This window comes from Myxine glutinosa, chromosome 5 (assembly GCF_964187855.1).
Source record: "Myxine glutinosa chromosome 5, kmMyxGlut1.1, whole genome shotgun sequence".
In the NCBI taxonomy this organism is placed as follows: domain Eukaryota; kingdom Metazoa; phylum Chordata; class Myxini; order Myxiniformes; family Myxinidae; genus Myxine; species Myxine glutinosa.
The window spans coordinates 49,566,593-49,593,150 of record NC_136265.1 but is presented as its reverse complement, the minus strand read 5'-3'; the positions used below and the strand labels follow the sequence as shown (position 1 = coordinate 49,593,150).

At 49.6% G+C, this 26,558-nt stretch overlaps 1 long non-coding RNA gene across 1 annotated transcript in view; it reads left to right on the top strand.

The window, feature by feature from the left end:
- The first annotated feature begins 488 nt into the window (after positions 1–488).
- LOC137428424 (uncharacterized) overlaps positions 489–26,558 on the top strand; it is a 41,338-nt gene continuing 15,268 nt past the window's right edge. The window contains exon 1 of the long non-coding RNA XR_010984703.2: positions 489–646. This is a non-coding gene — a long non-coding RNA (uncharacterized LOC137428424). The remainder of the gene's footprint in view (positions 647–26,558) is intronic.

Here is a 26,558-nt window from a genome sequence, read left to right as displayed (position 1 = left end):
TTTATTGTAAGACTACACTGTAACACTGAACTCCTCCGGGCTGGTCGCCCGGTGTATATCATGAGGCCACGCCTACCCCTCGGGCGTGGCCACCGCCCACTTGGTGCGTGGAATGATGTCACCACGCCAGTGGGCTTTTGTGTCCGCCACAACAATTTCGTTTTGAGAAAAAGTGATAACTATTTCCAAGGCATGCTATAAAATTGATCGATATGATAATTTATCATTATTGTAGTTTGTAGGGCACAAGTGACAATTGAAGAGGAAACGAACGAACTGTGATTGGGGTCAGTGAAGGGGTTAAGACTCCAGAAGGGGGAGATAGGCAAAGTATTTCCAACTAATAATGGTCTTTCACAACCATACTGTTTACATACCATTTGTGAATGATACTTGGCAAATTTCCCGCAGTACAAACAACGCGTGCGCTCGCTTCTTTTGGGTGTCTCAAGATGGCGGCGGGATTGGTGGCTGCATGCGAACCACCCACCGGTACAGAGATCGGTGGTTATCACGACAGAGGGAACGAGTACCTCAAGAAGGTTGATGTTCTGCATACTCACCTCCTACATCCCGTCACGGAGGCCTTGGTACATCAACCTTCCCCTCACTCTCGTGGAAAATGGCGGCAAATGTGGCGCTTGAGGTAAAATGGCGTAAGTGAAGGGAATCTTAATCTACCTATAAAGTGAATATTGCTTTTCATATTTTATCGCAATTATATAATGTGCTTTGGAAAGTATTGTTTATTCTTTCAAGGCAGACAAATCCGCAAACTTATTAGCAAATCGCATTTGCATTGAGAGTGGTGCAAGAGCGGCGATCATAAAGCAGCCATAAAGCCCAGATCGGTGGAGTGTTGCAGTGATGGTTGTCCTTCTGGAAGTTTCTCCCATCTCCACACAGGATCTTGGAGCTCAGCCAGAGTGACCATCGGGTTCTTGGTCACCTCTCTTACCAAGGCCCTTCTCCCCCGACACGTGATGTTACAAGGAGTCGTCTAGTTATTACGTACGCATGGAGAAAATGGGAAAATGCAACTTTTAAATGAAGGGGAGATGAAGAGAGACAAACAAGGGAAAGGAAGTTTGGAAGTAGATCGAGCAAGGGGAGAACGAAGAGAAAATTATATGGAGCATATTAGGTGGGAGTGAGGTTTAAAATGATATTTATTGCTCGCATAATAAATGGATAATGTAAGGGAGGTGCATAAACAGGATGTGCATCAGGTGTTGGCTGTTTGGTTGAACGGTTAAGGTAGGGTTGTAGCGGTTACCGCTGGATGCACACAATCGCCTTGCACCGGCCAGAACACGGCCAGACGCGCCTCTCCCGGGCATGCCCGGACTCACTGTTCCCGGGCACGCCCGAACCTCCCGGGCACGCCCGGTCTCGTCTTTCCCGGGCATGCCCGCTCTCGCCTTTCCAGGGCTCGCCCAGAGCGTCCGGGCATGCCTGCTATCGCCTTTTCAGGGCTCGCCCAGAGCGTCCGGGCATGCCCGCTATCGTCTTTCCAGGGCTCGCCCAGAGCGTCCGGGCATGCCCGCTATCGCCTTTCCAGGGCTCGTCCAGAGCGCCCGGGCACGCCCAGCCTCGACTTGCCAGGCCGCAGCCAAACACGCCCGGGCAGGTCCAGACTCGCCTTTCCAAGGCTCGCCCTTGACACCCGGGCATGCCCGGTATAGCTTTTGCCGGGCAAACTTCCCGACATAAATGTGTATATATATTGCTGCCCGATAAACGGGCTTTGGTCAGAATACCTGAGCTGTTTTGTTTCAATAAAGCAACTCGGACGAATTCCGTCTTTGGTCGCGTCAATTCTTTCGACTCGCGTTGGAGCGCAGTTCCTTCATTGGTGACCTACCGACATGGATACGGCAGTGACGCTTAAACTGCCTACCTTCTGGGAGGCTCACGCGGCTGTTTGGTTCACTCAGGCGGACTCTCAGTTCGCCCTGCGAGGCATCACCGCGGACGACACCCGCTTCCACCATGTTGTGGCGGCGCTCGGTTCCGCCACCGCGGCCCGCGCCTTGAGCCTCCTCGAGCACCCGCCGGCTGCTGACAAATACGACGCGCTGAAGACACTCCTCCTCGACGCTTTCGCCCTCTCACCGGCAGCACGCGCACGGCGCCTGCTCGCTCTGCCCGAGCTCGGCGACACGCGCCCGTCCGAGCGCATGGACTATATGCTCTCGTTGCTCGGTGAGCACTCTCCGGATTTTCTGTTCCGCGAGCTGTTCCTTCGCCAGCTGCCTCACCCGGTACGCCTCGCCCTGGCTGGCACGTTGATCACGGATTCCCACGCCCTCGCCAGGGAAGCCGATAAGATCTCCTCGGCGGGCCAGCACATCGGTGCGGTTACCTGGAGCCCGCCGCCGTCCGAGGCGACGCCCATGACACCCGAGCGCCCTGCGCGGTTGGAGGCCGAACTGCCGGTGCAACTGGCGGCTGCCACGCCGCACCGCCCGCTTCCGACACGATGGCCGGGGCCTCCACCTGACCGGGCGTGGTGTTATTACCACGCCAGGTTCGGACACAAGGCTCGGACGTGCCGGCCCCCGTGCACTTTCGGCAGGTCGGGAAACGGCCGGGCTGGCGTTCATTCCCAGCCATGAGCGCCGGCCACTCGGGCAACTTTCTGTTTATTCGGGACAAAGCATCTGGGTGGCGTTTCCTGTGTGACACCGGCGCCCAACTGAGCGTCATACCCGCCTCCGAGCAGGACAGGCGGGACGCCGTTTGCGGCCCCTCTTTGGTCGCTACTAATGGCTCGGCCATACGCACTTTCGGCCCACGCGTCGTCACCCTCTGCTTCGGCAGCCAGCGTTTTCAATGGACTTTTGTGACCGCCTGCGTCCCCATGACTTTGCTGGGCGCCGACTTCCTCTGCGCGCACGGGCTGCTGGTCGACGTCAAACGTCGTCGCCTTGTCAACGCCAAGACCTTCAGCTCCCTGGCGTGCACGATGAGCAGCTCCGCGCCGACCGAACTGGCGTGCGCCCTCCCGGCAGCGAACGAGTTCGCTCGCCTGCTCGCGGAATTCCCGGCCCTCACGCGGCCGACGTTTTCGGTCGTCGCGGTGCGGCACGGGATCGAGCACCACATACCCACTACGGGCACGCCAGTTTACGCCAGGGCCCGCCGCCTCGACCCGGCCAAGCTCGCCGTGGCGAAGGCCGAGTTCGATGCGTTGGAGCACCTCGGCATCGTGCGGCGCTCCGATAGCGCGTGGGCCTCGCCACTGCACATCGTGCCAAAGCCGGGGGGTGGATGGCGCCCGTGTGGCGACTACCGCCATCTCAACGACGCTACCACCCCCGACAGGTACCCGATCCCGCATATTCAGGACTTTTCCGCCCGTTTGGCGGGACGGGTCATCTTTTCGAAAATTGACCTGATACGGGGCTACCACCAGGTACCTGTCCGGGCGGCCGACGTCCCAAAGACGGCCGTCATCACGCCGTTCGGCCTGTTCGAATTTTTGCGGATGCCATTTGGCCTCAAGAACGCGGCCCAGGCGTTCCAGCGCTTGATGGACGGCGTGCTGCGCGACCTGCCGTTTCTTTTCGTCTATCTGGACGATATCCTCGTCGCCAGCACGTCCCGCGCCGAGCACCTCCTCCACCTCCGAACACTGTTCGGTCGCCTCAGCGAGCACGGCTTAATTGTCAACCCGGTCAAATGCCACTTCGGCGCGACGACCGTTGACTTTTTGGGCCACCGCATCACCAAGACCGGGGCCGTGCCGCTGCCGACCAAGGTCGAGGCCATCACCACGTTCGCCCGTCCCCGTTCCATCAAGGCCCTCCAAGAGTTCCTCGGCATGGTGAATTTTTATCACCGATTCGTGCCCCGCGCTGCTCAGCTCATGCGGCCCCTTTACGAGGCCCTCCGGGGCAAGCCGGCCAAGCATGACATTGTTTGGTCCGCGGCCATTGACGCGGCCTTCGCCAGCGCCAAACGGGCCCTCGCCGACGCAACGCTGCTGGCTCACCCGGTGCTCAACGTGCCCATCGCCCTCACTACGGACGCCTCCAACTACGCGGTGGGCGCCGTCCATGAGCAATGGGTGGACGGGGTTTGGCAGCCACTCGCTTTTTTCAGCCGGCAACTCCGGCCGAACGAGTTAAACTACAGCACGTTCGACCGCGAGCTGCTCGGGCTATTCCTGGCCGTTCGCCATTTCCGACACCTCCTGGAGGGCCGCCCGTTCACGGCTTTCGTCGACCACAAGCCGTTGGTCTACGCAATGGCTAAGGTCACGGAGCCGTGGTCGGCCCGCCAGCAGCGCCACCTCTCCGCCGTGTCGGAGTTCACCACGGACATCCGGCACGTCGCCGGCAAAGACAACGCCGTGGCCGACTGTCTTTCTCGGGCCAGCGCGAACGCGGTCCACCTCGGCGTGGACTTCGCGCTCATGGCGGCCGACTAGACCACCGACGCCTCGGTGCAGGCACTCCGTGCGGCGGACACGGGCCTCCGCCTGGCCGACATTCCCTTCGCGGGCACCGTCCTGCTCTGCGACGTCTCCCAGGGCCAGCCTCGCCCCATCGTGCCCGTTTCCTGGCAGCGCCGCATCTTCGCCTCCATCCACGGCCTTTCTCACCCGGGCCGGAAAGCTTCTCAGAAGCTGGTGTCGGCGCGTTTCGTCTGGCACGGCCTTCGACGAAACATCCGCGACTGGGCCAATGCCTGCACGGCCTGCCAGCGGGTCAAGGTCCACCGCCACACCCAGGCCCCGCTGGCACCTTTCGCCGTGCCTGAACGGCGTTTCGACCACGTCCACGTGGACCTGGTGGGTCCCCTGCCCCCCTCGCGGGGGTTCACCCACCTGCTCACCATGGTGGACAGGACCACCAGGTGGCTGGAGGCCGTGCCCCTCGCCTCCACCACCACCGCCGACGTGGCGCAGGCGTTCATCGCCACCTGGGTCGCGCGCTTCGGCGCACCAGCGGACATCTCGTCCGACCGCGGCCCACAGTTCACGTCTGAGCTTTGGGGCGCGGTCGCCCGTTCGTTGGGGGTCACGCTGCACCGCACCACGGCCTACCACCCCCAAGCCAACGGGTTGTGCGAGCGGTTTCACCGCTCCATGAAGGCCGCACTCATGGCCGGCCTTCAGGACGACGGTTGGGCCGACCGGCTGCCGTGGGTCCTTTTGGGCCTTCGCACGGCCCCCAAGGAAGACCTCCAGGCGTTCGCCGCCGAGCTCGTCTACGGCCAGCCGCTCCGCGTCCCGGGCGAATTCGTGCCCGATGCTACCAGTCCCTGGTCCGCCGCTCGCCAGCGCTTGGACCTCCAGGAGGCCGCCCGACGATTTGCCCCCGTGCCGACGTCCCGCCACGGTGGCCCCCAGTCCTACGTCCCCCCGGTGCTTCGCACAGCGGAGTACGTCTTTGTGCGTCATGACGCGCACCGGGGGCCACTCCGGCCGCCGTACGACGGGCCCTTCTGGGTCCTGCGACGGGGCGACAAGTCTTTCATCGTCGACTTCGGCGGCCGGCCGGACCGGATTTCTGTGGACCGCCTCAAACCGGCGCACATGGACGTCGACCGACTACCACGGTTGGCCCTTCCTCCGCGGCGAGGCCGCCCCCCGTCCACAGTTCCCCCCGCTCGACCACCCACCACCACGTCGGACCCCTCCCCACGACCCTCCAGGGGTCGCTTCGGCCGGGTCATCCGGACCCCCCTTAAATTGACCCTGCCGGTGCAGGTCGATTCTGGAGGGGCGTGTGTAGCGGTTACCGCTGGATGCACACAATCGCCTTGCACCGGCCAGAACACGGCCAGACGCGCCTCTCCCGGGCATGCCCGGACTCACTGTTCCCGGGCACGCCCGAACCTCCCGGGCACGCCCGGTCTCGTCTTTCCCGGGCATGCCCGCTCTCGCCTTTCCAGGGCTCGCCCAGAGCGTCCGGGCATGCCCGCTATCGCCTTTTCAGGGCTCGCCCAGAGCGTCCGGGCATGCCCGCTATCGCCTTTCCAGGGCTCGCCCAGAGCGTCCGGGCATGCCCGCTATCGCCTTTCCAGGGCTCGTCCAGAGCGCCCGGGCACGCCCAGCCTCGACTTGCCAGGCCGCAGCCAAACACGCCCGGGCAGGTCCAGACTCGCCTTTCCAAGGCTCGCCCTTGACACCCGGGCATGCCCGGTATAGCTTTTGCCGGGCAAACTTCCCGACATAAATGTGTATATATATTGCTGCCCGATAAACGGGCTTTGGTCAGAATACCTGAGCTGTTTTGTTTCAATAAAGCAACTCGGACGAATTCCGTCTTTGGTCGCGTCAATTCTTTCGACTCGCGTTGGAGCGCAGTTCCTTCAGGGTTACCATATTTGATTTTCAAAAAAGAGGACACAGGACAAAAAAAAAGAGGGGGTGTATCTGTATCAACCAATGAATGAATGAATGATCATTTTAAGGCCATTTTCCCCTACTTGAGCAGGGGGTAGCCTTGCGGGCCCCATGACAATCATGGTTCCCTGTTTGAGGCAATGTTTTTATGGCCGGATGCCCTTCCTGACGCCTACCCTTGGTCGCCTTTTACGATGCGCAGGGATACGGTGTACCTATTCCAGGTCGGGGTACACACCAGGATCATTCATCCCAGCAAGCTGGTACTCTAATTTGCTGACCTCGGAAGGATGACAGGCTGAGTCATTTTGCCTCTTCTAGTGAAAGGTGGCTTTCAACTTGAGCCCCAAGGGTGGTGCACAGAGGCGTTTAAAAAAACAAAACAACAATAAATACAAGGTACTGGAAGGTGAAATTTGCTGCATGTGATGTGCAACATGCGCAAAGTAAAACGAGTGTTCATTTACATCCGTAGCATATCTCATAAATAAAGATATAAGCACACCTGACACTTGACTGAGGTTTCAGACTTTGGCACGCTCATCGAGTAAACTGTTCCAACCCGTCATTTTTGATGGGCTCTTATGCTTGTGTATATACAGTGCATTCAGAAAGCCTCTCCTCAGTGAAAGACACATGAAAGCCCGCTTGGAGTTTGCAACAAAGCACCTAAAGGACTCTCAGACTGTGAAAAACAAGATTCTGTGGTCTGATGAAACCAAGATTGAACTGTTTGGTTTCCGTCTGGCCACTCTGCCATAAAGCCCAGATCGGTGGAGTGTTGCAGTGATGGTTGTCCTTCTGGAAGTTTCTCCTATCTCCACACAGGATCTCTGGAGCTCAGCCAGAGTGACCATCGGGTTCTTGGTCACCTCTCTTACCAAGGCCCTTCTCCCCCGATTGCCCAGTTTGGCCGGGCGGCCAGCTCTTGGAAGAGTGCTGGTTGTTCCAAACTTCCTCCATTTAAGAATTATGGAGGCCACTGGGCTCTTGGGAACCTTCAATGCAGCAGAAATTTTTTTGTCGGCTTCCCCAGATCTGTGCCTCGACACAATCCTGTCTCTGAGCTCTGCAGGCAGTTCCTTCGACCTCATGGCTTGGTTTTTGCTCTGATATGCATTGTCAGCTGTGAGACCTGATATAGACAGGTGTGTGCCTTTCCAAATCATGTCCAATCAATTGAATTTACCACAGGTGGACTCCAATCAAGTTGTAGAAACATCTCAAAGATGATCAAGAGAAATGGGAGGCACCTGAGCTAAATTTCAAGTGTCATAGCAAAGGGTCTGAATACTTATGTAAATGTGATATTTCAGTTTTTTATTTTTAGTAAATTTGCAAAACGTTCTAAAATCCTGTTTTCTCTTTGTCATTATGGGGTATTGAGTGCAGATTGATGAGGGAAAAAATGAATTTAAACGATTTCAGCATAAGGCTGCAACATAACACAATGTGAAAAAAGTGAAGGGGTCTGAATACTTTCTGAATGCAATATATATATATATATATATATTTAAATATACTGTGTACTACATGTCATCTATATTGAGTATCTATAAATAAGAACAAGTGTTTTGGCCTCAAAAATAAGTTATAATTATGCATATTCCAATGTTACCTCTTTACATTTCGTGAGTCCTTTCACTAATCCTTCAATTTTGCTAATGAGGATGTTGAGCTCTCTCCTCGAACTGCTTTCTTGTGTTTGTTTTGAGTCCACAGGCGATCGTAAATCAATCAATAGCACCTTTATGTGCCAAAGACACAAACGTACCAGGCTACCAGCTGTACATACCAAGCTCTCAGCTTCCCATTCTTCTTGACCACTTCAAAAACACAGGAATTTTGTCTTTAGCTCCGCAGCAAATTTACACTTTCGTTTTGGCGTTGTGAAAAAATAAAATTTCTTTGTAAATGGAAAATCCAAAAAACCGGCAAAACCCGGACATTTGAGGATATTTTTAAAACCCGGCTCGACGAACATTTTAGTATAGAAATGGAGGACATGTCCGGGGAAAACCGGACGTATGGTAACCCTAGTTAAGGTTAAGTTTCTCCACTGGCTGGTCTGGGTTTGATTGCCATGGCTACTTATTCACCACAAATTCACACTTGGCAAGTGTACACCGACCACTGTGACCTCTACGTCATTGCTGTTGTTTTTGTGATTGCTTCCTTCCTTGCACCAAGCTTTGTGCATGGTCACTCAGCAGCTGGGCCTCGGACTGAGTGGTGTTACCTTAAATAAGGAGAACCTGACCTCTTTTTGTCCCCCGTCGCACCGCGGAGCGAAAGGGGGACTATGGTTTTCCCATCCGTCCGTGTGTCCGTCCGTCCGGCATGCGTGCGGGCGTGCATACATGCGTGTGTGCATGCGTGCGTGCGTAAGCGAAGGACCGCATTCGAATTTGGTGTGTGGGTTCAACCCACGTCAAAATCCAAGATGGCCGCCACCATGTATGTCTGAACCTTGTGAGCGGAATATCTTGAAAAATAAGCGAAGTACCAACTTCTAATCTGGTGTGTGGGTGTATCTAGGCATAAGGAAGAACGCTATTGAAAATTGGGTCGCCACGTCAAAATCCAAGATCGCCGCCTCCATGTATTTCTGAACCTTGTGAGCAAAATATCATATCATAGCATGTTTTCTGCGTCTTCCACTTTGTCAACTCACATCACTTCCCCGACGGGGGACCTAGGCGTAACGCTTGTTATTATTGGATTTAACAACTGTTCAACTTCTACTGCACTAAATTAACTAAACAATTCAGCCAATAGCAATGCTTGGTCACCTCAAATCTTTATTTTATTTTATAGTTTTAAGTCTCATGGAGGACAGAGCTCGTCATGAATGGCGAGGGACCACTCGCACCATGTGAACGGTGAAATTAGTAGCCATGGGAACCTTATAATCGCCTTACATTTGTTTGGGGCCTTACAGTCCATTTTTTTCTTTTCATATTTGTTTGTATACATACTCGGTGCTCATGGAAGAGCTATTAAACTGAACAGATCAGGATGTAACAGGACAAAAGGAATAGTATGGAGAGAGAGAGAGAGAGAGAGAGAGAGAGAGAGAGACAGAGAGAGACAGACACAGACAGAGACAGACAGAGACAGAGACAGAGACAGAGACAGAGACAGAGAGAGAGAGAGAGAGAGAGAGAGAGAGAGAGAGAGAGAGAAAGAGAAAGAAAAAAAAAAAAAGAAAAAAAAAAGGAAGAGAGAGGATGGCACCAACAGTGGAGTTGAAGGACAAGATAGAGGGAGACGTGGGACAAAGAATGGGTGTGGGGAGGAATGGGGGACAGGAAAGGCACATGGTTGGACAAGATGGATACAGTAGGAAACTCTCAGGAGGGAAAAACTGGAAACTTGGAAGGAGGCGGGCTTGCGGTGGCAGTTTATGATGAAGAGCTGTGATGGTGGTGACCACCTGTCTTGAAGACCTAGAGGGCTTACCTCCCATTTGCCCACCCAGCCCACAAATCCTTCAAGCAGTACGTCTGAGACACGAAGGCCTTCCTTTCCCTCCTTATAGTCCCTCCACTCTCAACCCACGCCCTTGTATTGTCTATTTGTGTACATACATTATTTCAATAGTGTATTGTATTGATTTGTTTATTTTTTGTCTCGAATGTCATATACTCCTGTGTTCATGATTACTTTGATTATAAGTTGACAAATTAACTCCTGTGAATTTATTAGATCAAACAACATTTTTCTTATTGCTTATATGGAATTACTTCCCTTTAAATTGAATCACTCGCCTCTGCTTGCCTCGGAGAAAAAATTGGAGAGTCCCAGCTCCGGAGGGAAGGCTCAATAATATAGGGAGGAGGGAAAGACTGTGATTAGACACAAGACAGCGGGGCGTGGTGGACATGATCTTTCTGAATATGTGCTCGACATGCTTAATCATTTACGAGAATCACATCACACTTATCCTAACATGTACTATGAAATAACTATTCTAATGTTTTCCCCAAATTAGCCCAAAAGCCTAAACCATATCTGTAAAAATATTGTTACGGACGTGGTTTAGATGTTACTTTGGGCCGAGCGGATGGTCCACCGCGACCGTTACAGGATCCCCGATTGGCCCGACTCCCCCAACGTTGACCAGATCGCACCACAGATATTCAATTTGGAAACCTCTAAAGCGACCGAAAGAGAAGGAAGAGAGAAGAAGACAGAGTACGGAGGAATAACAGGATTTATTATACACACAAGCAAAAAGGAGTGATCAAAATTATTTACAAGCAATGGATGGAAGAAGCAGTCACACAGTGCATCGTTAGCTTATACTAGTCAATTTACTTAACCCCAGGACAACGATTAGGACAGACGACGTTCACACTTACACGGGGGATATTGCAGGCAGGTATGGCTTGAGGATGGATGGTTGTTTTTGGGAGGCCATGGAGGGTCCAGCTTGGATTGCTGCCTGGCGCGTCCTTTTCATGGCCTGCGGCCCCTTAGCTGCCCCCTTAGCTGCAGCGCAGCTGGTCGCACGATGGCTCGCACACACCTGCTCATTCAGGCGTCTTCCTTCTCCCCAGCAACAACGAGGGACAGCAAGCAAGATGACGGGGTCAGAGCAAGAGCACGAGGAGCAAGAGCAAGAGGAGCAAGAGCAAGAGGAGCAAGAGGGTGGAGTGCGTCCCGCGGCGACTTATATTGGTTTCCTCACCGAACCTTCGCGCACTTTCTCGGGGGTTCCCGCTCCGCCCTCTCTTAGCCAAACCCCTTGTTCTGGGTTGGATGAGCGGGGCCGCCTTACTCCTCCTCCCTATGACGAGGGGGGCGACCCGTCTTCTCTAGCCACTCTCCTTGTTCGTAATGGCCGCAAATGGCGAAAACCGGTCAGCAGCTGCAGGTACTGCGCCGTCACGTTGCACAGCAGTTCAGTACTGCAATAACCGGTTGATGTCAAAGCTCAAGTGGGGGAATCCCTGGCACTTGAGCTGCCATGGATCATCGGAGGGGCCTATGCTTTATTTCGTTTGATGCAATGCAGAGTCAATCTAGTGGGAAACACATATTTAGCCTACATAGAATAAGGAAATAAACTATTTAAAAAGATATATCGTGGCCTGTGTGTAAGTTTCATGGAATTAACTAGGAGGACGGCTGCGACCATTATTTACATTACGAGGGTGTTACACACAACAAAACCATACTTTTCACATTCGTTACACTTTCTCCAAAATTGTTACACTTCTCAAAACCGTTACACTTCTCAAATTCGTTACACTGCACCCTCCTTTCTTCAGGCCCGGGCTCGGGCCTACAAAACTTTAACTTAGTGTGACACGTAGGTGTAATTCCCACTACAATTAACCTGACCCTGAGTGTGACAATCTTAAAACACAAATAAGTATGTCCCCCTATTGCATTGCACCCTGTCTAACAGACTCAAGCCCACAGCTAACCGAATTACGGAATTGTTCTCAAACTATACATTTACGGTGGGGAGCATTATTTACAGTGACGTTATTTCTTATTTACAACGCAACCCAGGACCTGTGTTTTTTTTTCTTTTTAGGGAACAAGAAAAAGAAATTCCTGTTGGGAGGGAGGAGACAACACGCATTGCATCGATGCACCAGTACCAATACCACCAAAGCACCCAAAAGCACCACAAAGCACCAAAAGCACCACTCGGTGCACAGTCACCACGGTTCATAATAAACACAACAAAACAACTGGTGGTGGTCTTCTCTTTCTCTGCTGGGCCGATGTTCTTCCCGACGTCTTCTGGCTTCATGCGGCCTACTTGGAAATAATAAAAAGCACAACTTGTGTTCATTTTTATTTAGGGCCTCAGGGGCCAACTAAGGGTGGTCCACCTGTTTGGCATAGGTGCCGCCTTACCGAGGTCCGCAAGCAAGATTCCCTGGCCACTATGGCCGGTCTCCAACAGAGGTGCCCTGCCCCAGAACCTGGGGTCCATCAAGTGGTACTTGGCCGCAGAACAGCGGTCCATAAAGTGGTACATCAACGCAATGCATGCTGGTTCTGAGAATCTCGTGCGCACAATGGCCATCTCACGCACGCTCCCCTCGGCACCCAATGGCGCACAGGTCCTCAAGTGGGAGACAAAAGGGGGGAAGACAAATGAGCGAGGGGTAAGGTCACAAGGGTACACGTCAATAAAGGCAATGCAGGGTGAAGTGCGTACGGAGAGCGAAGTGAGAAAAACTCGTCCCTACCGTACGTCACCCCCCCTGTCACCTACACTACCCTTGCCCTTACCCCATATTTACAAGAATTTACACCTTTACAAATTCGTCACTACGTCTTGTCTTCCCCATCTTTCCCTTCTACACCAAATTCGTCTCCAATCCCTCTACTTCAAAATTTGTCATCACCAATTCATCATCAATCCTCATAAGGAGGGAGAGATGGAATTACGCCCAATGTCACACCCACGTCATGATGCATCTCACAATCCAAAACATTTGCATTAATGAAAAATAATAAAACATGGCATGGTGTGGAGTTACCTCATCTCAGGTGAGTGGATGCAGATGGTGCGAGGAGATCCTTCATCCTAAAAAAAAAAAAAAAAACCACCTTTAGAGGCCATTTTTCCCCGCAAGCGGGGGTTCGCCTTTTTCGGGAACTGTGGTTGTTGTTGTTTTTCGGTCCCCTTTTTGAAGCAATGTTTTACGGCCGGATGCCCTTCCTGACGCCAACCCTTTTTGCCGCCTTTAACGACAAGCAGGGAATTACCAGTGAACTGGTACTCAATTTGCCGACCTCGGAAGGATGACAGGCTGAGTCAACCCACCTGGCGTTAATTCAGCGATTGACCGGGATTCGAACCCAGGATCCTAGGATCCTAAGCCGGCACCCTAGCCGCTAGCCCAACACCAGGGACGACATCCTTCATCCTAACTATCCTCTAAATGATTTTAACACACTTTACACTACCCGGGGTCTCTCCCCGCCAATCCATTGGCCAACTTACACTATGGGTTCTAAAAACCAATTCCCATTGACCAAACTGTGGTGCTTCTCAATTTGGGGTCTCACTCCCCCGATTCATCTCCCGGTGCCCTTGCACAATTTCTGGGCTGTGACGTGTAGCTCTCCCAGCAGGTCTACCCACCTGCACACCTCCACCACTGTAGTTGCCACCCGAGCTTACCTAGCTCCTCACCCTAACCTAACTAACTGGGGAAGACCCCTCCTGGCTCTGTCACCCCACTCGGTGCCCTCTGGCACTGGGCTACCCGGGTCCGTCCTCCGGATCCTCGGGCCCCATCCACAACAACTACTACCGGCTCCCAGAGCCCACCTGCGGCCTCACCTGGCCGACATCCTCACAGTGGTGGAGTGCCCAAACCAACTACACACACTAACAGGCTACACGCCCAGCCATTTCCACAACACTTTCATTCCTCTTTTCTCCCGCCTGTGGAACAAACTCCCACACTCCCTTCAATCCCTCTCCTCCCTCCAGGTCTTTAAAACAGCTGTTCACCACCATCTCTTATCTTCCCCCATCCATAACCTTGATCTTTTCTACCCCCACTAATTCACCCCAGATCCACCTTGTTTGAAATTCCAACTTCTTTCCTGGAAATCCTGGCAGTGTCCATATGTTTATTCCTCTCCCACCCCCCCCCCCCCCTTCACATGCCTCCACCCCAAAGCCCTCTCCCTCCCACAGATCTCTCGATGTCTCCATGTCTCTCGGTCCCTGCTCTCAAATGTTGTGTTTGTGTCCTTCCCCCTCTCTCCCCATCTTGTCTACCGCTCCCGATGTTATTTGTTTTATGTGTCTGTTTGTCTTTCTGTGTGATTAATGTTCGCTCTTTCACGAGCCTCGATCTTGTATACAAACAAACAAAAAAAAAAAAAAAAAAAAAAAAAACACTAATGCACCCATCCAAACATCATTCTTCCACTCGCACCACAGATGCCAATATCCAACCACAATTTACCTATACCCTCTACTTAACACTTACACTACCCGCCCTGGGTATCCGTGATGGGGGTCCACTCTTCCCCCATTCACACCTTCGCACCATCCACTCCACTCCATAGTTTCCATCCTACTCACTCCACGACCATCCATTCCAATACTCCATATATTCCACACTCCATGTCTTCCACACAACCATTTATTCCATACACCTGTTGGTGCACACCTGTGCACTCACACCTGGTGCCACCTGCACCCTCCTTCCTTCCTGGACCATTTGGTCAACACCACACACAATCACCTTCACTCACTCATACACTGCTCCACACACCTGTTCAGTTGCACACCTGTGCAATCACACCTGTTCAATCCTCAAACACACGGCATCATCTCATCTAACTACTCCCCTCTGAAACTTGCGCTTCCCAGTCGTCCCTTTAAACTATTGCGCTCCCACGTCATTATCATCCACTCTACTCTACCTGCGTCCCCACTACAGGTGTCATTGTCACTAACTAATCTTAACGTTACCTAATGTCATCTTCGCTAGATCCCTACACACAATATCCTAACCCACCCGGGCTAGTTTTCACTGCCATCAACCCCATAAATCTAGTGCTCCTTTGCCCCCCCCCCCCCCCCGTGAGGGATGACAGAGTTGCCATCCCTCCACATCGGGGAGGTCCTACTATCAATTTCGCTCGTCCAAATCCAACAAATCAAAAATTTGTCATTTACTGCTAATCACCGTACCAATCATCAAATTTTGCCTTTTTTCTAATTTTGGGTCCAAAACACTAACCTCATCACTTGTCTACTTATTAGATCCTCTCGGTGCGCCAATTCCCTTCTAAAGCTCGGCTTCGTACAGCCGAGCAATGAACGCGGGTTGTTTGGTGCCGGCGGCTGGAGCTGGATCACGATTTGAGCACCGACCTTGTACATATTCCGTCACCTCTTCCTGGCTGGATGCGTCCGGCACTCGGTGCAGGGACGGGGGCTTACCCGTGCCGAGATCCCACGCACCACCTCGGCGCGGAGCCATCCAATTGCCCGATCTCGACCTGCCGGAACGTCTCAATAAAAAGTGGTCGCCATGACGACCCTTCCTATCGGGCTGCCCGCTCCGCCTAGTGGAGCCCGGACGCGGCCGTTCCAAGCGAGGCACAGCGTGGATCGCGTACGGCGGTCCTTTCGAACCCGCCGTGGCTCAGATCCCCGCTGGTTCTCGCGGCACGCGAAGCCCGGCACGCACCGAGGGCCCGATTCGGCTAAAAGTCGCTCTAACCGCTAACCCGGTTACCGTCGATGCCTCACCTGCATGCTTACACGCATACGCTACCCCTTTCTTGCTCATACCTCCAGCTGTTCCCATGCTCCTCGTACCTTTCCTTACACACCTCGGTACACTCATTCCGCTCACAGACTTGGTCACACACCTGACCACCGAACACCTTGGCACACATTCGTCGCTCGCACACCTCACCAACACACCTCTTCGCGCCCCTTCCTCGGTCACCTCCTCTGTGACAATTACAGGTGTGCTCTCACTCGCACACCCAACCACGTGCCTCACGACCAACTCAAGTGTGCATTCCCACACACGCTCTATCATTCCAGGTGTGCATCCTTCCATGCCAGGTGTACATCCTCGCTCACCTGTCACAACCAACTCACGCTCCGTGTCACTCTCACTACTTTCACCTCCACTCTCGGTCGCGCACTCACCCTTACTCTCGACAGCGCACTCTTTCCTCATGCACCTGTCCGTTACACACCTTTCTCGCGCACACTCTTGCGCACACTCTCCCGTTACACCCTCTGTAACACTCACCACACCGCGCTTCCATGTACCCCCTCGCACACGCGCTACGACCGACTCACTCTCGACAGCACACTCACTGGTCGGCGCGCACTTTTTCCTCACACACCCCATGGTCGGACATTCTCGCACACCTCTTTTTTCACACACCAGACCTGTCGCACACTTCACCAACGGCCTTTCACGAACACCCGGGTCCACAACAACCCCCAAGCCGACTGAAGCTCCCCTCGCATCATGTACATTTCCGATTATATCGCCATTCACCTTGGCACCTCTTCGTCGCACCTCTTCTGCCACCTGCAAACTCTTTATGTGGTTAGCGAGCACGACATCACGATTTGAGCACCGACCTTGTACATATTCCGTCACCTCTTCCTGGATTTCTCTTTTACTTTCTGTCCGTCTCTTCTTAATTTCACTCACCTCTTCTTCCACTTCCTCTAATTTTTGCTTCACCTCTTTTATTTCCCGGTGCGTCTCCTCAAGTTCGTGCTCTAAGGCTACCGTGACCGTCTCTATGTGCATCCTCACCTCTCGGTCCTTTGTCTCCATTATCTCTGTCACCTCTTCCAACCTCTTCGTCAATCCCTCATGTACCATTTGACATTCCTTCTGTGTCGCTATTAATTCATTTTTAATGTCCTTTTGTGTCGCTTTTAAACCCCCGATGATTGCAGTGTTCTTTTCCACTTGGTCCGCTAGTTCCCTTTGTCCCACTGTCAGCTGTTCCACCTCCTCCGTCAGATCTTCTATTCCCCCTTGTACCTTTGCCGTCCCATTTCTCACCTCTTTCTCCATACGCTTCTCACCTCGCTTTACCTCCTCGCGTAGCCCCGAAACCTCCTCACTTACACCTCGTCGTATCCCCTCTTTCATCTCCTCCATCTCTTTTGTAGATGCCACCCTCATCTGTCCCAATTCATCCCTCTGAGCATCCAGTTTACTTTCTAACCCGATTTGCACCTCCTCTATCTGGTTCCCCATTCGTTTGATTTCCCTGGCAGATTGTTCCCCTATTTCCCACAATTTGTCCTCCATCCTATTTTCTAACCCCATTAACCCATTTTTCACCTATTTTATCCCGTTGTCTAACCCCTCAAATTTCTTGTCTAATCCCTCACCGGTACCCCTCGCTTCGTCCCTCATTACCCCCATTTGGCCCTCCAATCGCTCACCCTGAGCATCCATCCCTTTGAAATTATCGTCTGTTTTTACCATAAAGGCCATCATCTGTTTCATAAACAGGTTCCAATTCATTGGCATCTCGGGTTCGGCTACCGCGACCATGGGCGCGGCTAAATTTGGTGCCGCAACAACCATGTGCGCGAGGACGCCATCTTGTGCGCCCGAAACCTCGTGCGCGAGAGCGCCATTTTGTGCGTCTGATACCCCCTCAACCACATCCTCCATATACATTTCCCCGAGGTCCTGGGTTACCCCTAACCCGTCTATCTCCCCCACCGACATCCGATCGCCTTGATTGTCCATGGCGCGATCTCTAAATTCGGGTTTTATAAAACAAAATTTCGGCAGCTTGTAATTTTGACCAAAATTTTTTTTTCTACACGTTTTAAAAATATGGTTCGGGCCTCGAATCCCACTCCTCGACACCAATTGTTACGGACGCGGTTTAGATGTTACTTTGGGCCGAGCGGATGGTCCACCGCGACCGTTACAGGATCCCCGATTGGCCCGACTCCCCCAACGTTGACCAGATCGCACCACAGATATTCAATTTGGAAACCTCTAAAGCGACCGAAAGAGAAGGAAGAGAGAAGAAGACAGAGTACGGAGGAATAACAGGATTTATTATACACACAAGCAAAAAGGAGCGATCAAAATTATTTACAAGCAATGGATGGAAGAAGCAGTCACACAGTGCATCGTTAGCTTATACTAGTCAATTTACTTAACCCCAGGACAACGATTAGGACAGACGACGTTCACACTTACACGGGGGATATTGCAGGCAGGTATGGCTTGAGGATGGATGGTTGTTTTTGGGAGGCCATGGAGGGTCCAGCGTGGATTGCTGCCTGGCGCGTCCTTTTCGTGGCCTGCGGCCCCTTAGCTGCCCCCTTAGCTGCAGCGCAGCTGGTCGCACGATGGCTCGCACACACCTGCTCGTTCAGGCGTCTTCCTTCTCCCCAGCAACAACGAGGGACAGCAAGCAAGATGACGGGGTCAGAGCAAGAGCACGAGGAGCAAGAGCAAGAGGAGCAAGAGCAAGAGGAGCAAGAGGGTGGAGTGCGTCCCGCGGCGACTTATATTGGTTTCCTCACCGAACCTTCGCGCACTTTCTCGGGGGTTCCCGCTCCGCCCTCTCTTAGCCAAACCCCTTGTTCTGGGTTGGATGAGCGGGGCCGCCTTACTCCTCCCCCCTATGACGAGGGGGGCGACCCGTCTTCTCTAGCCACTCCCCTTGTTCGTAATGGCCGCAAATGGCGAAAACCGGTCAGCAGCTGCAGGTACTGCGCCGTCACGTTGCACAGCAGTTCAGTACTGCAATAACCGGTTGCTGTGAAAGCTCAAGTGGGGGAATCCCTGGCACTTGAGCTGCCATGGATCATCGGAGGGGCCTACGCTTTATTTCGTTTGATGCAATGCAGAGTCAATCTAGTGGGAAACACATATTTAGCCTACATAGAATAAGGAAATAAACTATTTAAAAAGATATATCGTGGCCTGTGTGTAAGTTTCATGGAATTAACTAGGAGGACGGCTGCGACCATTATTTACATTACGAGGGTGTTACACACAACAAAACCATACTTTTCACATTCGTTACACTTTCTCCAAAATTGTTACACTTCTCAAAACCGTTACACTTCTCAAATTCGTTACAATATATTTGAAGTACGTTGATAAACAATGAACAAATCAACGTAATATAAAGGGATTTGAACCTGGGATCCCAATGAACTCGGATGGAAACACCAAACAATTCGTGATTGTGTCTCTTCCCCCAGAGATCATGGATAGTTCATTGGCAACCTCAAATGCACCTCCTGTACTCAGAATGGAACACCGAACAGACCAACTTGAGGAGGCCTTGAATAGAATACTTGTTGATGTAATAAGCACTGTCAAACGTCATGACCATATGAGAACTCAGGTGTACAAAATGCTGAAGAAAACTGCGACGATCTCTTTTGGACAAACTCAGTATCCAATGCAAAACAAAACAAACAAGTTTTGCTCAACTAAACCATATAAATACAATGCTTTGAATTATATACAAACTAGAACAATGCGACTGTGTCGCCAATATGCCTCCACATAGTCCCACAACGGGTAGATGTCATCACTCTGCATATGTATGGGTAGGGGATCACGTTTGTGAAGTTTCGTGTTGATCGGATAAGGTTCGTTTTTCTTTCCAAGATGGCTGCCAAACCACGTGACCCATAGGTCATGACATTCTCATTTTCAAACTATTTGCAACAGTGCTGTTAGATGATATTTGTAAAATTTAACATCGATAGGGTGAGCGGTTTCAGAGATATAATTATTTAATATTTTCCTTCAATCCAATATGGCTGCCAAACCATGTGACCTATGATGTCATAAATTTAATATTTCAATAGAAATGGGTCATAGATCATGTGCATGCAATTTCAGATTTTTAGGATAAGGAATTAGATTAAAATATTTTTGGCTGGTATGCCACTTCACCTATGATGTCATCATTATCGTGCTTTTCTTCCCCATTGGGAGCACTTGACAATGTGCCAAGTTTCAAATTGTTCCATTCAGCGGTTTCCGATAAATATTTTTTTCATTATTTGCTTTTAATCCAAGATGGCTGCCATACCACGTGACCTATGACGTCACAATTATCATAAAAACATTCTGCATGGGTGTCACTCCTACCCTGAAAGTTTCGTCTCAATTCGTATCGGACATATTCCGATATATTCGTACATATTCGTATCTCATATTCTCATATTCGTATCGAGGGTATATATTCATATACCCATATATTCGACATATTCGTATTCGGACATATTCCGAACATATTCGGACATATTCCATATATTCGGGAATATATATATATATTCGGGAGGGACATATTCGTATCGGACATATGGGTATTTCGTCTCAATCGGACATATGGTTGCTGTGATAAACGAGGTTTAGTCCGTATGGACGGAAGGATGGACGGACAACCCGAAAACATAATGCCTCTGGCGACTTTGTCGGTGGAGGCATAAAAAATACAATGAGCATCTGCTGGAGGAAAATGAGTGAGAAATAGGGCCTGCTCTTTATATCTTGTTGTCGATGAGTTGGTGGTCTCTTCTAATGGCCGTCTTTAACACGTCTGCCTCGCCCAGTACCGTTGCATAGCTACATTCACCGACCAATCATTCTGCCCAGGTTGTTTGCTTGCCTCAGCTCTGGTTTATCATGCTTCTGGATTGTAATTACACCTCCACCTCCATTCTTATCACCTGTCCTCATTGCCTCTCTTTGTGGAAGCTTTTTGAGTTCAGGGCACATGCTCCATGGAATGCAGTGCCCGTTAGTGAATGAAAACAGCAATTGCACTGCCACCATCTTGTTATATCCACAGAATGTCATCGCTCGAATACACTGCCATAGGAACATTGAAAGTACACCTGAAGCGTTACATTTGCCTGAAATTATAACAGTGCCTTCCTGTGTATTCTCTATTCCATTCCGCTAAGTCCCTTCCACCTTGTAAACATTATGTGTTGATGAGTCATGGCTGAAGCTAAAGCCATGACTCATCAGGTTCAACTATCATTCATACTGTGTAATTAACTTGTGGCATATACTGCTCACATTTTTCAAATAAAGATTGCTCTGACTACAGCATGAATATACATAGGCCTAAACACTATTGCCTCTCTGGGATACATAGAGGCTGCAACATTAAATAATGTGCAGGGTAAGATGGCAGCCGTCTGGCTTCATGCACCAGTATTGGCGAGCCTATTGCTTAAGGGTGTAGTACTGGTGAAAAATTGAGAAAACTACATAGGTACCTTTGAGAGGCCTTTACACAAAAACAAAGTCAAGTTAACATCTAATTTTCAGTTTTTCTTGAAAGATATAATCTTGGCTTTAACTCAGACCAGTTTCAACGCTTCTTTGTCATATTACATGCATATAATTTGCATAAATTAGACCGTCAATAAAAAACAAGGAAAAACAAAGAACACATTTCTACTTCTATCTTCTATGTCACCTATCATTCTTTTCACACAAAACTTGGTACATGTATTATACATGTGTGACTCTACTACCTGATGAGAGGATTTTGTGAAATTATGTCAAATGTTCACTAATTAGCCAATTATGCCAATTACCAGATAAAACTTGGTTGTCCTTCAATAAATCCACAATGGCTACTCCTATAAACAAAAGCCTTCATCATTTTAAAGGAAGTGATATTCTGAATATCCTGTCCAAATTTCAGCCCAAAAGAATGATGCAAATTTAAAGTTATAACAAATTTCATGCAAAATATTATATTTCTTGTAAATTGCGTGTAAAGATAACAATAATTAGGGGTACTTCTATGACCTCTAATAGCATGATTCTTGTTTATAAGACTATAAGGAAACTGTTCAGCTAAAAAAAAAACCAAAAAAAAAACCACCTGTTCACCAGTACTACACCCTTAAGCTTTAGCGATCAATGTAATACAGATCAATGATACATTGTTAAACTCTTCATTTTTGGTCATCCTCTCCTTTCTCAGACTCATCTTCTTCCCCCTTTACCTTTCTTTGCTGCATTACAATAACCTGACCCCTTTTATGCGGAACTGCCTTCTGATATACGATAAGACGTAAAACCGCTTTCCCATCTTCACCCCATGATTACCTTAACTCAGGCTGCTGTCTGTACTCCCCAGCTCACTGATAGCTCATTCGTAAGCTGCGCTTCACACCACATCACTATTAATAACACCCAAGCCACATTTGGCCAATGTGCAAGGGGAAAAAAAAAATCGAGAAAGAGCAAAAGTTTACTTAGCCTGAAGCAGCGAAGTTGTACCCATCCCGGTACCAAAAACTTCAAGTCATGCCCTGAGAATAACGACACAAAAGACTTGTTTTCTGATCAATGCATAATGCTTGGTGAAACAATGATAGAGCTTTGAAAGGAAAATTTAGTGATCTTCCTATGTTCCGATGGAGGTACGGTCAAAGAGCAACAAATGAATGAAAAACCACTCATAGAGCGACACTTGGAAAAAGAAAACAAAGTAGAATGGCACTCAGTAGAGCATCCTTTTGACCTCAAAAATAATTTGTGGTTGAATTCAGTGACCTGATATGCGAATCGTCTTCAAAGTTAATCGGATGGCAATTGACAATTTTAGAAAATTGAAAAGGTTGTTGACCTTTGGCCTATGTTGACCTTTTGGCCTATGTTGACCTCAAAATAGATGGTGGTTGAATTCAGTTAGCTGATATGAAAATCCTTTTCAAATTTCAAGTCAATCGGATGAAAATTGAGGATTTTAGAAATTGGAAAAGGTTCTTGACCTTTGGCCTATGTTGACCTTTTGGCCTATTCTGATCTCACAAATAGCTGGTGGTTGAATTCAGTTAACTAATATGCAAATCCTATTCAAATTTCAAGTTAATCTGATGAAAATTGAGGATTTAAGAAATTTCAAAAAAATTGGTTGACCTTTGGCCGATGTTGACCGTGTGACCTATGTTGATCTCAAAAGTAGTTGGTGGTTGAATTCAGTTAGCTGATATGTAAATCCTATTCAAATTTCAAGTTAATCTGATGAAAATTGAGGATTTAATAAATTTCAAAAAAATTGGTTGACCTTTGGCCTATGTTGACCTTGTGACCTATGTTGATCTCAAAAGTAGTTGGTGGTTGAATTCGGTTAGCTGATATGTAAATCCTATTCAAATGTCAGGTCAATCGGATGAAAATTTGAGGATTTTAGAAATTTCAGAAAAGTGGTTGACCTTTGGCCTATGTTGACCTTGTGACCTCAAAATAAATAGGATTCTGTAGGACTACCAACTCTACCATTTGGTGAAGTTCCGTCAAGATCGGTTTAAAATTGTGACCTGTAGGCAAAGTATTCGATTGGAATAAGCTGCTCCGCAATCATGATCATAAACTGAAAAGATAGACAGATCGACGGATAGCCGGACATGAACCAATTGGTTAACCATGCTCTTCACTTCATGTGTGCGGGGTAATAAGGGATGTGAGGAAACATGAGGACACTTGGGGTGGACAAGATGGATACAGCCACCAACTCTCAGGAAGAAAAAACTGGAAAACTTGGAAAGAGGTGGGCTTTGTAGAAAATATTGTCGTGTCGCCAAGCGATTAATACCGCTGGATGGCGGAAAGCCATTTCCGCTGGATGGCGGTCCTTAATTTCCGAGGCGAACAGCCAAATAATGTATTGCAGTTATTTTTATGGCACGTGCGGGACGGAAGGCAGCGAGACGTTTATCTACACGAAGCAAATGGGTTCAATACGAGACCCACAATGAATAAACAACACAACAAATGAAATGCAACAATAATGAATTTAATTAATAACAAGTGAATCCTCTTGGATTGCGCTGAGGTTCGGGCATGGAATTTCGAGCCTCGATCATGGTTCGAGCCTCGATCTTGTATACAAAAATAATAATAATAATAATAATAATAATAAGAACCTTGGGCCGAATCTCGCGCTTCACCAGTGCGCGTGCGCGAATTTACGTCACGTCGGCAGCGAGAAGGGGTTCCCCAACACGAACCAATCAGGAACTGCCACGTCACACTTATATGATCTCAGAATTCCTGTGACAGGAATTCGCGTTACACTGGCTGGAAGTCATTCGCTAGAGGCGCTTCCTCAGCGCTAATAAATCAAAGACGAAATAAAGTTGTGGTAAAAACTAATTGAAACTCCTACTTTGAGGAGCCTATTCTCAGACACAGAAACTGACACACGGGAAAATAAAATGAAATAAAATGTTTCCTTTTCGTGCCGGCCTTATCTGTCTCCAAAGGGCTATCTTCAACGAGTGGCGGCGATGGTCAAGTTCAGCCCTTCCCGCACCTTAGCGAACAAGATTGTGACGGCTGATGAAGGCGCCATGGGTGTGAGGTAAAAATGGCCCCTCCCTCTCCTCGATTCCTCCAAGCTCTTGAGTGAGCCCAAATGTTGCCCGCCTCGGTCGAGATGCTTCCGGCGTAGCAAAAGCTCCACACTCCTTCAAAAGTGCACCAAAATTACCAGCACACCAAACACACCAACAACGGCGAGATTTTTTGTTCAAGCCAGAACCAGCAGAGAGACTAAAGCGACCCTTATTCCTCCTGCTCGAAGCTTCTTGCTCTGACGTCACACTGACCAATCGCCGAGCTCCACCGAACCCTACACCCCCCCCCCCCAGTTTCCACGACCAATCACGAAGCTCGGGGTGTGGCCTGCTGGTTGCAATCTCCTCATGGAGGGAGGGTTCAGCCCGATCGGGAATGTTATTGGTTCTGTTGGCACTTATGTCACTTATTGTTGGTAAATGGAGGTGGCCATGGCTGGCCTTGTAAATGTAAAAACGAAGGGAAAAGCCACAGGAGGCAATCACAAATTGGGGGAAACTAACCTTAATCCCTATCCAGTTAACACAGCTTCACTCCCCGTGTGAAGACACATAACAATCTTAAGCTCCAGTTTCCCTACTTAAATACATCGAGATGTCTCCTATGCATCCACTGTCCATGCTATACCTATACAATCCTATCTTTACTATGGTATCCCATCATCTACCTCCACAAACCTAACAATGTCATGGTTTTTAATGGGGGAGAAGGCTGTCTGGAAGGCTTGGAGGTAAGAATGAGATTGAGGAGAGTATGGAAGTAGGTTCCACATCCACAGGTGGGGGGGGGGGGGGGGGGGGGGGGGAGAAGATGTCTCCTACGGGCAATAATTAAAACAAAAATCCGCTTTTAAGGCCATTTTCCCTGCTAGAGCGGGGGTTAGCCTTGCAGGCCCCACGACAATTATCATGGTTCCCTTTTTGAGGCAATGTTTTTTGATGACTGGATGCCCTTCCTGATGCCAATCCTTTAGTCGCCTATTATGACACGCAGGGATAAGGTGTACCTATTCTAAACCAGGGCACACACCGGCACATTCATCCCAGCAGGCTGGCACTCAATTTTCCGACCTCGGAAGGATGACAGGCTGAGTTAACCCCCGTGGCATTAATTCAGCGATCGACCAGGATTCAAACTTAGGATCCTAGGATCCCAAGCCAGCACCCTAACCCTTTAGCCAACACCAGGCTTACAGGTGGGAAAAAATAGAAATAAATGAGTGGAGGTGAGCAGTGATCCTGGATTGTGGGAGTTTCATCGGAAGGGGGATGCTGGTGGAAACTTTGGAATTTGGAAAGTGGGGGGGCCAAAGCACGAAAAGAGTAGAGGGTGCAAGACCTGGAAGGAGGTGCGAGAAGACAGAGAGACCACTGATCTGTTTGCAATGTGAAGGTGATAGGCCCATGGACTCAACTTCATCGCGGAACACTGCAATGACCTTGAAAGCCTTGGTTTCCACAATATCCAGCTGAGCAAGGTGTGACGCACAGGCGCCAGCACAGTGGGGAGAGCAGTGGTCCATAAAGGTGCGGATGAAGGCCTTGTAAGTGTATAGGTGTTCAGGTGTGCCAAGGAAGGACTTTGCGCAAAGGAAAATTGCCCAGACGGCGACTGGCTTTGAAGGCCAACTTAGAAGTGTGGTTTGCCTAAGAAAGATAATAGCTGAAAGATAAAAGCCAGAAAGATAGTGAGGGCCAAAAGTTTGAGCGACGGAACGTCTTCAGGAGGATTATTAAGAAAGTAGATGGGAGCGTCTGCCAGATGGTCCTTTCGGAGAGACAAAGTGAGAGTGTGAGATTTGTCAAGAATATGGCACATTCATGCCTTGTTCGCCTGCCATTCCGCCATTCCATTCTGGTTCTACCTCTCATTCCATTCTGAGGGCGGTCAGCCAAATCTACAAACGATAGAGCGGATTTCCATCTCGACAAAGTTTTTGAACCAATTCAAAGTGAAGGAAATAACAATCCATAAGCAGTGTTTTGGCCTCGTACTCAGTTTATTCTGTCTGCACTCTTTGCAAACTATACTTGAAAGCAACGTCCTTTATTATAGCACATAAACAATTGATATGTCTAATTCCTTTTTAACAGCTTGAAAGCAAAATGTTATTTCATTTCCATTTTGGCTTTTTAAGCAATTAATATACCGGCTGTCAGAGATTTGAGCCAAAATCTGAGCGCAATTCCATTTGCCAGCCAAAACGAATGGACATGTGATTAAGGTAGGGATAATGTTCAAAAAGCTTGGCTTGTACCACGAGATAACCATTTACAAATGGTTCCAGCTGATAATAAGAAAATACAGCCTTGGCGTGACTTGAAATT